Here is a 16,231-nt window from a genome sequence, read left to right as displayed (position 1 = left end):
TTCTCCCCCATTTTTCTTTATTCTTTGGTTTCTTTTGTTCCCTTATTTGACAAGAAATCTTTTCCTTGTTCAATGTAGGTCCTTCCAATACGATGCTGATCACAAGCCGCCAGTCCCCTGTTCACCTGCCCACTTCCTGCTGATCTCAAGCCCCTGCCCCCTGTTCAGGTGCCCAATTCCGGCTGATCACCTGCCCCAACCTCCTGTTGACCTGCCCACTTCTGGGTGATCATGAGCCCCAACACCCTGATCACCTGCCCACTTCCAGCTGCTCACTTGCTCCTGCCCACTATTCAGGTGCCCACTTCTGGCTGATCACCTGCCCTCCGCCCCCCTGTTCACCTACCCCCTTCCAGCTGTGCCCACTTCTGGCTGATCATGTGTGCCCGCCCCTGTTCACGTGCCCACTTCTGGCTGCTCACTTGCCCCTACTCCCTTATTTAGGTGCCCACTTCCAACTGATCACAAGCCCTGCGTCCATTTCATGAGCCCTGTTCCGGCTGTGACCACTACCAGCTAATCAGAAGCCCCACCCCCCTGTACACATGCCGACTTCTGGCTGCTCACTTGCCCCCGCCCCCTGGTTCAGGTGCTCACTTCCACCAGATCATGTGGTCACGCCCCCGTGGCAGCAGGTGGAGCCACCTGTGAGCTGGGCTGAGTTGATGGGGACATAGGCCAAGGCCAGAAACCTGCTACCCTCTCTGAGCCTCAGTTTTGGCATCTAGAATCTGGGCACTAAAACCCAGTTGCTGGCTCATGTCAACCCAGGTGCTTTAGGAAGAGGAGCCCCATGGGGACTAAATAGGGGAAAGACCTGGGAGGTAAGGGCGGGGTTTTGGAGTACCCTGCATCATCCTACAGCCTGGGGCTCGGCAAGCAGAGGAGTCCCTGAGCCAAGTTAACTGCACTTCCCACCAAGCAGCCTGCCCTGGTGTGCCCACTGCACTGTCACTGCCAAGGGGCTCCCACAGGTTGGGGGAGAGGGAGACAGGGCCGAGGCACAGACACAGGGATGGATCTCCCTGTGAGCCACTGCGGTCCCCAGAACCAGGTCACGCCGCAGAAGGAGGGACAAGGGGGTGTAAATTTCCTGAGGCTGCTGCTCCGATGACTACAGACTGGCCTAAACCAACAGGAACCAGTGCTCTCCCCAACTGGGTGCCAGAATCTGAAATCAGGGCGTTTAGGGCTGTGCTCCCTCGGAGGGCTCCAGGCAGGGTCCTTCCTGCCTGGTCAGCTTCTGGGGGCTCCTGGTGCTCCTGCCCCATTCCTTCAATCTCCTCTCGCCTTCACGTGGCCTCTCCTCCATCCTCACATGACTCCTCCTCCATCTTCAGGTGCTTCCTACTCCATCCTAACATAACACCACCCTGTGTTCACCTGCGCACTTCCAGCTGATCACGTGGGCCCGCCACCCTGGTCTCCTGCCCCTTGTACAGGTGAAGCTACTGCGGCACAGAGAGGGCGAGTGACTTCTCCTTGGAGGGTGCACAGCAGTAAAAGGACGGAGCTGAAAATAGAACCCTCTGCCGCCCAGAGCCTCTGTCTCCTTGACCTGTGACCTCTGGGTAAGCGGCCCTTCACCCTGCGGCCATTTGCTCTGATGGGCTTCATCCTTCCCCCACCCCCCTCCTCCACCCCCAGCAGACAGGGGTCCTGTCATGGCACCGGTGCTCCTGGGTGGCTGCTCTCTTTGTCCCAAGGTCCGTCCCAGCTGGAAATCTTGGCCGGGTCCCGCTGCATTGGGGCGAGGGCCTTGCGTGGAGAACATCCCGCCTCCCCTCGCCATCTGTGGCTGAGATTACAAAGTACCATTATCTTTCCCCGTCTGGCTTACGCCGCCTGCCTCTCCCGGCAGATTTTGTTTTGCCTCGACATGAAATTCATTCGGGGTCTGCAAACCAGCAGACTTCCTGCATTCGCTCTGTGAGACGTGGCTCTGCCCCGGCGCCTCCTGGTCCAAGTCCCCGATGCCTCCCCACCTCCGTGGCAGCATCTCTCATCCCCTCCCCCCCCCCCCCCCCCCCCCGCACCTCCAGGGACTTGCTAAGCCCGAGCCCCAGCCGGTCACCGGTTCCCCAGGTCCTGCCTGCAGCCCCAGGGTCCTCAAATCAGTCTGGGAGGGGTCGGGGGGGGTTGACCCCCTTAGGCAGAGGGGTGCAGACACCAGGTGGGCACTCTGCCCCCACACCCCGCCTCCCCTCTCCCCGGAGGAAATGCCCCGAGCCCCGAGTCTGTGCTGACGTCCAGCTCCTGGAGGGCTCCGCCTGCGCAGCGCGGCCACCAGAGAAGACCCGTCTGCACGGTGGTAGGCAGAACAGGCCTCACAGGGCAGCTGGATACCCACCTGGCACCAAAGCCATCCTTCAGCCTCCCGCTTCCCCCTTCTGAAGGGGAGCCAGGTGTGGTTCTGCCCAGCCCTGCTGCCCGCCTTGGGAGTCGGCAGGGGCTGCTGCCCTCTGCTGGCCAATTCCTGTTACTGCAAGAAAGTAAGAGTCACCCTGCCACGCAGCCTTTGCCCACTGGGAGGCAGCAAGGGTCCCATTTCACAGGCCAGAACCAGGCCTGGGCGCTTCCCTCGGCTGGGATCGAGCAGAGCTGGATTGGGAATCAGGACGGTCTCTGCAGCTGATGTGTGTGGTGCCCATTTTCACAAACCCAGGAGGCGCCAGGGCCCTCTGTGCATTTGTAACTGTGGCTGTATTACCAGAGAACCCTTCAGGGCACAAGATGGGACGTGGTGGCCAGGACTGGTACGCAGCCTCTAGGATGGGAGCCCTCTGCTCTTCCCTCCACATGCTGCAGGGACATCCTGCCAGGCGCTCCACTCAGAAATAAGAGGGCACCTTGCCTCCAGTGGGCAACAGACTCAGGCCTGTGGGCATGGAGACGGCCTCTGAGCTGGCTCCAAATGGGATGAGGCAGCAGGTGCTGGAGCCCAGGCTCAAATGGAGGCGGCAGGAAGCTGGTGGGCTTTGCTCCATGCCCAGCCCTGTGCCCGGTGCTCACAGTCCCGATCCTCTCCAATCCTGTGAGAGGTGTTTCTTTGCTCCCTTCCCTTCCCTCCCTCCTTCCCTTCCTTCTGGCTTTACTGGGCACCTGTCTGTGCCAGGCGCTGGGGTCCAAAGGCAAAGCTAGCATCCCCAGGACCTCACTGCCCCGTGAGAGCATCATCAAGAAAAAGGCTGTGACCGCGGTGGGTGCAGGATGCAGGGGGAGCCCCAAGGGACTCAGGGAAGGTTCTCCAGTGGAGTTAAAGCAGCCGGCTGGGACCTGAAGGCTGAGGAAAGGCATTCCAGAGGGCGGGAACTGCATGGGTGAAGGCAGGGAGCCCGCCTGGTCTGGGAACTGTGGGAGCCCAGGTCCAGGAAATCTGCTGGGTGAGGTTGGGGTCCCAGAACCCACTCCCTGGACCCTCTGCCTTCTTGACCTCCTTTGCTCCTGGCTAGGAAGAGGCCCCGGCCCAGCTGCACAAATGACATTGGAGAGAGGGAGTGAGGAAGGAGGGGCCAGCTGGTGTGTGTTTTGGGATTGCTTCTCAGAAATCTCCTCAATCTCCTCCTCCTCCTCCTCCTCCTCCTCCTCCTCCTCCTCCTCCTCCTCCTCCTCCTCCTCCTCTGACACACCATGGCAACTGCAAGGCAGCTGGGGAAGCCACGTAGGAGCTGGGCTGAGTTGAGGGGGAGGTGGGCTGGGGGTAGGGACCTCTGCTCCCCCTCTCTGAGCCTCAGTCCTGGCATCTAGAATATGGGCACGGCAACCCAGCTGTCGGTTTCTGTCAACCCAGGAGCCCCAGGAAGCCCTGGGCCAGGCAGGACTCCTTAGAGCAGTGGTTCTCCACCTTCCCGACGCCGCGGCCCTTTCATACAGTTCCTCATGTGGTGACCCCCAATTTCATTGTTACAACTTGAATATAATTAAAGCACAGTGATTAATCACAAAAACAATAAGTAATTATATATGTGTTTTCCGATGGTCTTAGGCGACCCCTGTGACAGGGTCGTTCAACCCCCAAAGGGGTCGCGACCCACAGGTTGAGAACCGCTGCCTTAGAGGAAGGCCTGGGAGGGAGATAAGGGCGGGGCTGGGGAGTGCCCTGCATCATCCTACAGCCGGGGCCTGGGCAAGGTGGTGGTGGTGGGGGGGATCCCTGAGCCACGTGGCCTGCGCTTCCCACCAAGCAGCCTCCCACCAAGCAGCCTGCCTACTATGCCCACCGCACTGTCACTGCGGAGGAGCCCCAGGGAGCAGGAGACAGGCCGAGGCACAGACACAGGGATGGATCTCCCTGTGAGCCCTGCAGTGAGAGGTCCGGGCGGGAGGTGTCCCCCTGCCTCAGAGCACAGGGCTCAGCTGTTCCCAGAACCCAGTCAAAGCCCCAAAAGGAGGGTCTATTTCCTGAGGCTGCTGCTCCCATGACCACAGACTGGCCTAAACCAACAGATTCTGGGTGCCAGAATCTGAAATCAGGGCGTCCAGGCCTGTGCTCCCTCGGAGGGCTCCCGGGCAGGGTCCTTCCTGCCTGGTCAGCTTCTGGGGGCTCCTGGTGCTCCTTTGCTCCTGGCCCCATCCCTTCAATCTCCCCTCATCTTCATGTGGCCTCTCCTCCATCCTCACGTGCCTCCTCCTCCGTCCTAACATAAGCCACACTGTGTTCACATGTGCACTTCCGGCTGCCCACATGGCCCTGTCCTCCCCCCGCCCCCCCCCCTTCATGTGCCCACTGCTCACTTGCCCCTGCCCCCTTATTCAGGTGCCATTTCCACCTGATTATGTTACCCCACCCTTTTGGCAGCGGGTGGAACCCCCTGTTGTCTGGGCTGAGTTGAGGGGTGGGTGGGCTGAGGTTAGGGACCTCTGCTCCCCCTCTCTGAGCCTCAGTTTTGGCATCTAGAATCTGGGCAGGACAACCCAGTTGCTGGCTCCTGTCAACCCAGGAGCTCCAGGAAGGGGAGCCCCAGGCTGGATTCAAGGGAAAGGCGGGAGGCAAGGGCGGGGCTTTGGAATACCCTGCATCATCCTACAGTCTGGGGCTCGGCAAAGAGGAGTCCCTGAGCCAAGTTACCTGCACTTCCAACCAAACAGCCTGCCCTGGTGTGCCCACTGCACTATCACTGCCGAGGAGCCCTGGGGACTGGGGGGTCGGGGGGCGGGAGTCATTTGGTCTCTCCTCCATCCTCTCCTGACATCTCTGGCATAATCACCTGCCTTCACTCCCTTGTTCACCTGCCTGCTTCTGGCTGATCAGGAGCCCCCGCCCCCCTGTCCTGGTGCCCCTTCCTGCTGATCAGTGCCCCCAACCTCCTGTTCATGTGCCAGCTTCCAGCTGATCACAAGCCCCGCCCCCCCTATCCAGGTGACCACTTCTGGCTGGTCACGTGCACATTTATAGAAGTTCAGGCACAGAGGTGAGTAGTTTTAAGAACACAACAAGGAGTATAAATTTGGTGTGGAGAAATGCATCTCATGTTCACAAAAACACCTTTTATTGCCATAGAGCAATCCTGACTCCAGGGAATACTGTGCTCTTATGAGGAAATCAGATGTTCTTGCACACTTTCTCACATGCATCTTTCTTCAAAAAGTTGTTCCCATTGCCATTGCAGCCTCCGAAGTGAAACAGCATACATCCATAAGTTGATGAGTTGTAAAACCACCGTGGGAGTTTGGCTCGACAAGGGCCCTTTTCCATTGGAAGTTTGCAATCTTCTGGGGAGACACTCGGTTGGTGATTCTGATGGTGAGTCGATTGGCCTAAATAGAGAAAGTGGTTGAGATAAGCAAAACTTATCACCTTTCCCTTGTTGGCCCATATGCTCATATGCCAGGGCTAGGATGGCCATGGGCACAACTGTGAGGCTATACACAGCAACTGAGCTCTGTACCTCTTCCCATCCAGCTCATCTGGCCCACACAGCAATGGTCTTACCCATCTATACAGAAATTGAGGTTTTTCATTTCTGGAAGTAGACCGCTGTGCTAAAAACCCCAGACTTGAGAATCCTGTTCTAGAGGATTCAAATCCACTTATTACTGTGGGATAACCGTGTCAACTTCTCCAAATCTTCATTTCTTCATTTTTAAAATTAGGGAGTTGAATTCCATCATCTCTGAGCATCCTTTCAGATCTGATTTTCTAGGATTTGATGAGTAAGCTCTCCCAGGCTTCCACCTCCTGTCTCCTCCTCATTCTTTAGAATAGATATCCTGTATGAAAGGACTGACTTAGAATCCGAGAGTGGGGTTCAAAGTTTATTCAAATTTCTAGCTGTGTGATCTTAGACAAATCACCTATATCTTTGGCACTCAGATTCCTTCATGTAAAATGGGGGTATAATATTCACACTTTAGACGTACCAAAGGCTTAGAGATAACCTATGGAAAGCATTGATAAATAGAAAAGCACCAGTAAATAGTAGCTGCTCTCAATCATTCTTTTCCTTCCTTGACCAAGAGGACTCTTGAGAGCAGGGATCTCACCCTTTACCCAGCTCTAGGTTTTCTCTTTTCTATAGCACGTTTATCATCTATTATGTGTATTATGTATTGTCTGTCTCCCTCCCACTGGAATATAAATTCCACAAAGGCAGGATTTTTGCTTCACTCATTACTTTAGCCTTAGCACCTAGCACAGTACTTGGCACACTGCATGCACCCAACATGTATATTTGATGAAGTGAATTGAATTGACTCCCTACGTTATGAGATAAAGAACAGACTCTCTTTGTACTGCCGCCCCCCCACCCCCCTATTCCCAATCTATTCTTGGAGCTCCCACTTCCATACCAACCTGTTCCTGCTTCCGATTGAAACTCTTGGCTGAAGGTGAGAAATAGAAGAAATGGAAGAGCGATCCGGAGCTGCATGGTGCCACCCAGCCAGGGGCCCAGCCTGGGGTTGGCATTTTAGGGAGAAGGGGGACCAATCGGGAGAAGTCTGGCTCCACATTCAGCTCACTCACCCCTAACTCTTGTTAATCACGAGTTTGGGCTAGCCCTGGGACAGAGTGTCCAGCCAAAGCACATCTCTGACTTTTTTCTTTGACCTTATCTGATCTTTGGCCACTTTATTACACTTCAGGGTGGAAGCTGCTGTAACAATAATAAAACAATAAGTACCATTTATTGAGTGCATTTACCTTCCCAAGCATCATAGAAACTACTCTTCACATATCACCTCCCTTGAACCCATACAGGATTCCCACAAGGCTTAGAACCCCCAATTTGTACACGAAGAGAGGTTAAAGTTCACTGACCATTGTCACATGGATAGTGAGTCGCAAAGCCAGGATTGGGAGCCTCGTCTGTCCAGCTCCAATGCCCTTGTATTATTCATTCATTCATCAAACAATGTGCTAAGCGTAGTTCTAGTTGCTTCCTCCCTCTCACCTGAAGTCTCCCAGGGAATTATGAGAGCAACATTGTGGTGCAGAAGGGGCCAACTTTGTCTGGTTTAGAGAATCATCTGTCTACAGACACACCTCAATTGCCAGGAACCAGCACATTCCCACACTCTTCCTTTCCCAGATCCTCTAGACTCTAGACCAGGGGTCCTCAAACTTTTTAAACAGGGGGCCAGTTCACTGTCTGCCGGGAGCCAGTCCATCCTTGCTGTTTCAAGGGACCTGGCATATATGGCATACTGTTCTTAATATGTTTGCTCACTTTCTTGGCACTATGTGTTTTAACCAAGGTCACCTCTCTGAGAAAGGTTGTTTCCCCAGGTAGGGATTTTCCCCTGAAGTTAGGGAGGGAATAAAACCCCTTAACTAAGTGCCAGGCGGGTAATTAATCACTTTAACTATGAACAATCATGCTTAAGCTACATAATCTTTACTCCCTGGAATGGAGATAAGAAACGCCCTAACCTTTGAAATAGAGATTGATAGGATTGGAATCAACTGGTATAAATACAGATGTAACAAGACAACAGGACACAGAACCTAGACACAGAACCTACACAGAACCTAGAGACAGAGAACTTCACTGGAGAGAACATGGCAAAAGATCCTCGACAGAAACTGGCCACAGAACCTAGAGACAGAACCTAGTGAGAAAACCTGGCTGAAGAACCTAGAGACAGAACCTGGCTACAGAACCTGGATAGAACATGGCAAGAGAACCTGACTAGAACCTGGTGACTGAACCTGGCTGGAGAACCTAGCAAGGGAACATGGCTACAGAACCTGGCTGGAGACCCTGACAAGAGAACCCGGCTATGATGGTCACCTGAACGCTGCCTCTGTGTCATTCCTTCTTCTCCGACTCCGTCCACACCTTTGGGGACCCCTGGACCTGCTGGGGTTGGACCCCGGCAACTGTCCCTCAGACCGTTGGAAGGCCGGACTATAGTTTAAAAAAAACTATGAACAAATTCCTATGCACACTGCACATATCTTATTTTGAAGTAAAAAAGCAAAACGGGAACAAATACAATATTTGTATTTGCATGTGGCCCGCGGGCCGTAGTTTGAGGACCCCTGCTCTAGAGATCTGATTTTTTAAAAGGCAAAGCTGGCATGCTTTGGTGGGATATAGTGAGTCTGGGATATGAAGTCTAAGGTTGTGCTTTTGAGTTCAGGTGCTCTTGACCTTGGGCAAGTCACATGATCTCTCCGAGCCTCAGTTTATCATCTATACATTGAGATTAATGATACTGGTTTAGCATACTTCCCAGAACTGCACAAGTGTTCAATAGATATACAAATGCTTCATATATTATAAATGCACACACAGACACATGCCATTTGCAGATGTGTGTGTGTATGATAATCTTTTTGGAAATGGGAGTGCAACCTAGGTTAGAACCATACTTGTTATCTATAGAAATGTGTTACCCATCCTTGCACATTAGTGGTAACTCTTCCTTCTTTCTCTTTAAATCCCCTGCAGCCATGATGATACTCATTCCTTGGACATTGCTTCTCCAAACTATAGTTCACATAATGGTGGGTCAACCCTCTCATGGCCTGCTCACCTTCACTGCTTCCTCTGCCTTTATTTTCTTGACTCCTCTAAAAGCCTGCATTTCAACATCTCAGTGATACATCTTTTTTTGCACTTTATTGGGTCCACTACTATTATTCCTGTCTCTTTCCTTAGCTCTCTTGGATTATCAACTCTGTTAGTCAGAAACCAAAATAATGGCAGAAGGAGGTCCCCAGGGAGCGAACAGACTGGCATTTGCCATTCCAACCGAGGAAAGGCAGGGCTGCCTATCGGTGCTCTTGGAAGAGAGCTCCCACATTGCTCCCTCTTCTAGAGCAGCTGACCAGGAAGTGAAAACTGACCGTTTAAAACACAATTCAGAAGAGCAATTTTCATCCGGGGAGGAGGCGATTCTACCCCCCAGGACACTTGGCAATGTCTAGAGACATTTCTGATTGTCACAACTTGCAGGGGGTGGGGGCGCCTACTGGCAGAGGCCAGTGATGCTGCTAACCTAACCATCCTGCAATGCTCAGGATAGCCCCACAACAAAGAAACAGCTGCCCCCAAACGTCAATAGTGCCACAGTTAGAAACCCTGCAGAAGAGTTATGGATATAAGTGATTTTTAATTATAAAAATATTTCCAACATGAGCAGTGTGATAAGGACTCCATGCAGTGAGGGCAGTGCTTGATGAGATGTGCCTGTACTTATTTGATGTACTTATTTGGCTGAACAGGCCTTGTGGGTGGAGTGGGAGGTACTGGCCTTTGAAAACCACTCTGTACCTGGGTTGCCCTGGGGGATCTTTGGCCTCATCTCAGTGACTTGGCTCTTCCTCAGGTGATTTGGGTGGTAAGGTTACTAACATTCCAGAACATGGAGGACAAGTGTAAGTGTAAGATTTATTAAAAGCACATTCGAGAAACTAGCAGGAAACTCTTGCTAGTTATTTAGCACTTGTACTCATCATAGGAGTCTTACAAACCCTATGTCAACCATATATGTGTGTAAAGAATGAAATTACTTTTGATTGAGATCCGTTGATTTGGGTGGCGTAGAGATGGGGAAGTAAATGTGGGTGGGATTGTGAAAGAATAAAGTTTTCCCAGTCAGATTCTAAACTCCACAAAACCTTTATCTTTTCTAGAAGGGAGAAGGAAACTGACATCACTTCAACACCAACAATATGTCAGAGGATTCTCTGCCTTTTCTCATTACACTCTTCTAAAAAAGTCCTTGGGAGAGATATTCTCATCATCTTCATCTTACAGAACAGGGGAACAGGGACTTAGAGAGAGGACTTGCCTATACATATAACAAATACATTTATTATAAGCATACACGTACTAAGAAAGTTTATTTCTATTTCTTTACCTTATTTATATGCAAAATAAATGTGTAGGGAGCAAAATAAGGTTGATTACTTTAAGAGGAGAGTTAATTTATATCTTCTGAAATCCAAGTGGAATTTTTACAGAAGATAATTATTAGCCCTCTATGCCAAAGAGCTTGAATATAAATAGAGGAGGGAGAAAGGGTCTATGAGCCCAGGAGCCTGGAGCTTTATTCACAGGACATGGAAACTGTTCACCGTGGGAAGCTCCAGGTTGACCCCTTTTCTGGAAGCTGTGACCCTACAAGGTTTGCATCTGAGTAGTTGATATCATAAAGGGGTGCCTACCTTTTTTTTACTGTGTTTGTTCTAATAATAATACTAATCTTTTAAAAATATATATATATATTTTATTGATTGTTTACAGAGAGGAAGGGAGAAGGATAGAGAGTTAGAGACATCGATGAGAGAGAAACATGGATCAGCTGCCTCCTGCACACCTCCCACTGGGGATGTGACCGCAACCAAGGTTCATGCCCTTGACCGGAATCGAACCTGGGACCTTTCAGTCCGCAGGCCGACGCTCTATCCACTGAGCCAAACTGGTTAGGGCAATAATACTAATCTTTATTGTTTATGGAACATTAACATCCTAGGCAGTATGTTATGCACATTTTACATAACTCATCTTGTGTGCTTGTTAAAAACTCTATGACAATGGTTTTATTGTTTTGCATATTTCATAGATGAGGACACCAAGACCCAAGGAAATTATATAAATCAGAAGTGTGATATTAAATCAGAAGAGTTTTAGACCAGTAGTCCTGAACTTATATCAGAGTCACCTTGAGACCTTTCATTTTATTTTAATTCAGTTTTTTAAAGACTCTATCTCTGAGTTTTTAATGCACTGGTATTGGCCAGCCACTTAGATGATTTGGCTACAGAAAAAAATCCTTGACCTGCTCAATGGCAAACAATGAATTTAAAAGATTCTATGATGTTTGCCCATCTTCCTCAGAAGACTTGCTCAAGTTGTTTGAGACATCTTACAGCAGTTCATATAGCAGTACTTGTTAAATTAGAGAGGAAGCTGTCCTTCCAACACAAAACCTAGGTCTCCATAACAGTTATATTGACTCAGTTCTCCCTTCCTGATATGTTATTGCCCTAGAGTGCCGCTCACCTGATGAGAGGCAGACATAGCACAAGGGCTTGGACTCCCAGGTCTTCCTGGAACGTGTGTGGTCTACAGTGCTTTACTGGATCACCTATTGCTGGGCACAGGTCCACACTTTTCCCATCACTAACACCACTGATATATTTTGAACATCACCGGGGCCAGTAAGGATGAGAGCCAAGGAAGTGCCCCAGTGATGTGAGGAAGGTCCTTCGTTTGTTCTTTCCCAATGGTGCAAGTACGGTAACTGGGTCCCAGAGAGAAGAATGACTTGCTTATTGTCCCCTAGAAATTAATGGCTGGGCCAGCATTAGAATCCAGATGCCCAAGCCCAAAGCCTTTTCTATTATTCATGGAACTAGTCTCACTTTATCCTGTTATTTTGGAGAAAATGTTCTCTCTGATTCCTACACAAGCTCCAGTTCTTTCCAATGCCCAGATCCTCCCAATAATCATGTAACCAAATCTCAGTATTACATTTTCTCTTGAAATACTGAGTATGGTTTCTGTGTCCATTACTAAACGCGACCAATAGAGTGAGAGTCTGGCCTTTCAACTTTCATAATGGAACACTGGTGTTACTTTACACAAAGACTCCCCATGGTAGGGAATTCTTCAACTGTAGGAATGGCATGAAGATGCTGAATACTGGGGGGCAGGGGAAGGGGACATATGTAATACTTTCAACAATAAAGATTTTTTTAAAAAGAATTTTAAAAAAATGAAAAGAAGAGATGCTGAATATTAAAACAACAAAGTGACAAGTAGCCATTATATCCACCCTGATTTCCAACAAGGCTGTGGGATCTGGCAACACCTTGTTACCCTCAAACCTGGATTTTAGCTCCAGTTTTGCTGTTGATTTGCTGTGTATCTTGGATGTCTATTTCCTACTAGAAGCTTCCATTTGTACATGTATAAAAAAACAAGGAGGGTTATTTGGGCCGGTGAGGCTCTCTACTATCCTCAGCTTGGACATTTCCTGAATTTTCAAACCATCCACAGCTTCCCCTGGGCATTTCTGGCTCTGCAGGAAGCTTTGAGGTGAGACTAAAAAGGAGAGGAAGATGAGGGGGATCTCAGGTCTGCATGGCACCATGAATAACACCAAAAGATTCCACTCGAGGTGTTCCCTAGGTTTTGATGGGCAGAGAAATGAACAAACAATTAACAAAGACATGCAGCATCTTTCACTGAGGTCTTAATAAGGCATGGAGTTCCCTGTACTCAGTCACAAGGGCTCTGGGCTCATTCTCAGCAGGTGAGCAGACACTACCTACTACAGGGCACACTCTGGCTATTTCCAAGGACCTCTCTGGTTCATGAGCCCCTAGGACGGGTGATTCTGTTCCAGTCACTCATGTACTTCAACCCCAAGCAAGGATTGAGAAGCACCAATGGGTTGGAAAAGCCCCAGGTGCTTATCAAACTGGGCAGGGCTCCTGAGCTGCCTTATCTTCTCAAATTTAGAAGTATTCTTTGACACTAGTCCACCACCTTCAACTCATGCTTGGAAAACTGAGGTCCTGAGAGGAGCAGTCCTGCACCCTACCCTGTCCCAACTAGGCTTCTTGATGGAATCGTGCAAAAGAGAATTTAAATTCCTGTGTTTTTAGGACACAAATATCAAGTATGGCTGTGCATTCATGCTTCTATTGTATGCATCCCAACTACAACCAAAATAAAAGTATAATAATTTTTGTTCAACCATGTTCAACAAAAGACTGAATTATCTTTCCACAGAAATTGAGTTTTGTAGAATTGCTGTCATATATGTAAAAACTTAATAATTAATCTATATGGATCTTATGCAACATGTGGTATTTGTTAGCTTTTTAAAATTTGCAATTGGTTGCAATTTTCTTTCTCATTTGAAGAATATTCACTTTTTAATTTGTATTTGTTTATGAAATGAACCCCCTAACTATATAAGCTTTAGACCATACAAAACATGAATCGGCTCTGGTTCCATTCTTAAGCATCTTATGACAATTTTATCAGGAAACAGTGTCACCAGAGTTCTCAATTTGCAGGATTTTTCTACTCCTCTCTCCCTCTTTTGACGTCCCCAGGAGATCCAATGACCTCTTTTCCAAAAACTGCACCAGGGAGCAAATGTGAATTATTCAGCCTCAGAGATATAAGACCTCACGGAGCACTTTATTAGGGAAAACTGGAGGCTTCCAACGGATAAATGGGGGCCCGAGAGTTGAAGACACAGGGTCAAAGGGCGATGGGCATTATATCTGAAGAGAAGCTGAGCTGCAGGAATAAACAAATCCTGGAGATTGGTGTTTGGAACAGCCAAGTTCTTGGCAGCGGAGACTTGGCCAGCAAAAACCAATATGGGACATCAGTCAAGCACACATGGAGAGAGCTGTATTATGAGCCAAATTCTGGAGGTGGTTTCAGCTTAGGTTATCCTACCCAAGACCACGACCCTGTGAGATAGCAGAAAAGAAAAGGGTGAGATACTTGGACTTTAACCCCCATATGAACTAAGTCTTGCAGTTAATGGAAAAAGAGAGGTAAGATCTGCGTGTGTGTGTGTGTGTGTGTGTGTGTGTGTGTGTGTGTGTGTGATTTTTAGAGTATGTTTATTAATTCTGGGGAAGGTGAAACAAATGAAGGGCTTAGGGTAGAAGAAGCAACAGGAGATAGCCTAAGTGGTGTCCTGCTTTGGCTCTATAGAAACATAATAGGAAAGAAGTGAGCTATGCAGGCCAGTGTGTACTCACTGAGAAGTAAATATCAGTGTCAGAAGTGAGCCTAGGTGGGGCTTCTGTTAGCTCATTATAAAGTCAGAGAAAAGGGAGCCTTGAAGACAGGTTCAGGGGATGAGCCCGGGATGCGCTGCCACTGCCCACTGCTCCCCTGGTTGCAAGTCTCGCCAGGATCCTTAGCATTTAGGAGAAACAGAGATAAGATATATGCCTGAGAAAGAGAGAAGAAAGGTGTGGAAGTGTTTGAGATAAGATCATTTTGCATCTTTTCACAGGAAGAGGAAACAGAAGTGGAGTGACTTCAGGGGCTCAGAGAGTGATCACATGTTCTGGTTTTCCATTAAAGTCCCAGTTTATGTTCGTTTTCCCAATAACATATTAATGGTATTTCCTTTTGCTCTCAGAAGTATCTTCATGTCATCAATGTAGCATGTGATTGTCCTAGCTATAATCAGCTTAAGAAGGAAAGGGAAGAGAATTGTTGATGAGGTTTGGTGAGAAGTAATGTCCTGGAGTGACTGTCTGATTCATGGTGCCACTTATTTACTGGGCCTTCTTCTGACTTGGTCTCAGACCCTTCACCACTTCAGCTTTCTATGTACCCTCTATTCATCTCATACTTGCCAACTTTGACTACTGCTTCCCTTCCCACCCTCTTTTTCCTCTACTTACCCCTTCAAAGGTGCATTCTTACTTCCTGATTGAATTGGTTATATCAGCCCCAAACCTGCCAAGTTCCTAGAACAGACCAGCCAACACCCAGACCTCCCAGGTGAGCATGGGAAATGGGACCCGTGGGACTTACTTTCTTTTTTTTGCAGATGGTCTTGCAGATAGATTCAGATTGGAAGTTGTTATCGTTCCCTAGGCAACCACCATAGATGAATTTGGAGCATGCCTGAGTTTCCTTATCATACCACCAGCGTGGAAAGAAGGCCAGGCAGGGGCCAACTACCTTTGGCAAACTGCATATGTCTGCAAGGAGATTGCAGAGTAGAGCAGTTTGGGTGCCTGCCTCCCTAGAGAACATTTCAGACATGTGCAAAGTCATGGAGGAGTGGCCTCTTACACCCCCCCATGCCTTTGCACATGCCTGGAATGTCCACCTCTCTCTTGCCCACTAGGTACATCCCTTTTCATTATTCAAACACTTCTCAGTCATCACACACTTCTATGTTGCCTTTCCTGGCTCCATGCTTCACTCCTTACTTCTCTGTATTGCTTCTCAGTCTTGCACACACATTTGCCACTTCTATGTAATTATTTGTTTGTATTTTCTGACTCCTCCATGAGAATGTGAGATTTGTGCCTTATGTCATCTTGGTCCACCAGTTCCTTGAAGATAATTTGGCACTGAGTGGATGCTTCAGGAATGTTCACAGTAAAACACACACATACACACACACACACACACACAATAAATGAATGAATGAATGAATGAATGAATCAATCAATCAATCAATAAATAAATAAATAAAAATAAAATCGCCAATGTGGCTCTGTTGGTTGGGCATCGTCCTGTGCACTGAAAAGTCACTGGTTCATTCCTGATCAGGACACATTCTGGGTTGCAAGCTGATCCCCAGTAGGGGGCATACAGGGCATAGCCAATCCATGTTTCACTCTCATATCAATGTTTCCCTCTCTCTCCCTTCCTCTTTCTAAAAATCAATTAAAAATATTTTTAAAAATCAAATGTATCCTGAACTTCAAAAAACATTTATGGAGCAAATATTTTGTACTAGTGCTAAGGGGAATAAAGAGAGGGTTTTTTGTGTGTGTGTTTTGTGTTTTTTTTTTTTCAGAACCATATCATTTAAGACCTCACAGGTCTTAAATTGTGGATCTTTTTACCTGGAAAAACTTTACTGAGTTCCCTGGCTACACTGAGCAAGTGGAGCCTATCATTGGTGTCAGGGGAACCAGTAAATATTTGTAAAATGAATGAATGGATGAGTACTCCTTGATGGTCTTCTTTAGAGTTCATTTATATGAGCAGAGAGGAAAGAGTGAAGGAGGACAAAGGTGGTTAGGGAAGGCATTTTGGATTTATATAGACAA

General features: G+C 48.5%; 1 long non-coding RNA gene across 2 annotated transcripts; it reads left to right on the top strand.

Annotated features, from left to right (window-relative positions):
- The first annotated feature begins 1,366 nt into the window (after positions 1 to 1,366).
- Positions 1,367 to 15,214, top strand: LOC132239897 (uncharacterized). 2 transcript variants are annotated; one of them, XR_009454181.1, is made up of 3 exons: positions 1,367 to 1,571; positions 5,610 to 5,743; positions 14,992 to 15,214. It is a non-coding gene; the product is annotated as an uncharacterized LOC132239897 (long non-coding RNA). The 2 variants fall into 2 exon arrangements; XR_009454180.1 differs by lacking the exon at positions 14,992 to 15,214 and adding an exon at positions 8,895 to 9,572.
- The last annotated feature ends 1,017 nt before the right edge of the window (positions 15,215 to 16,231 follow it).

Source organism: Myotis daubentonii, chromosome 8 (assembly GCF_963259705.1).
Source record: "Myotis daubentonii chromosome 8, mMyoDau2.1, whole genome shotgun sequence".
In the NCBI taxonomy this organism is placed as follows: domain Eukaryota; kingdom Metazoa; phylum Chordata; class Mammalia; order Chiroptera; family Vespertilionidae; genus Myotis; species Myotis daubentonii.
Note: the sequence above shows the minus strand (reverse complement) of the source record. Positions and strands in the feature narration are given on the sequence as shown.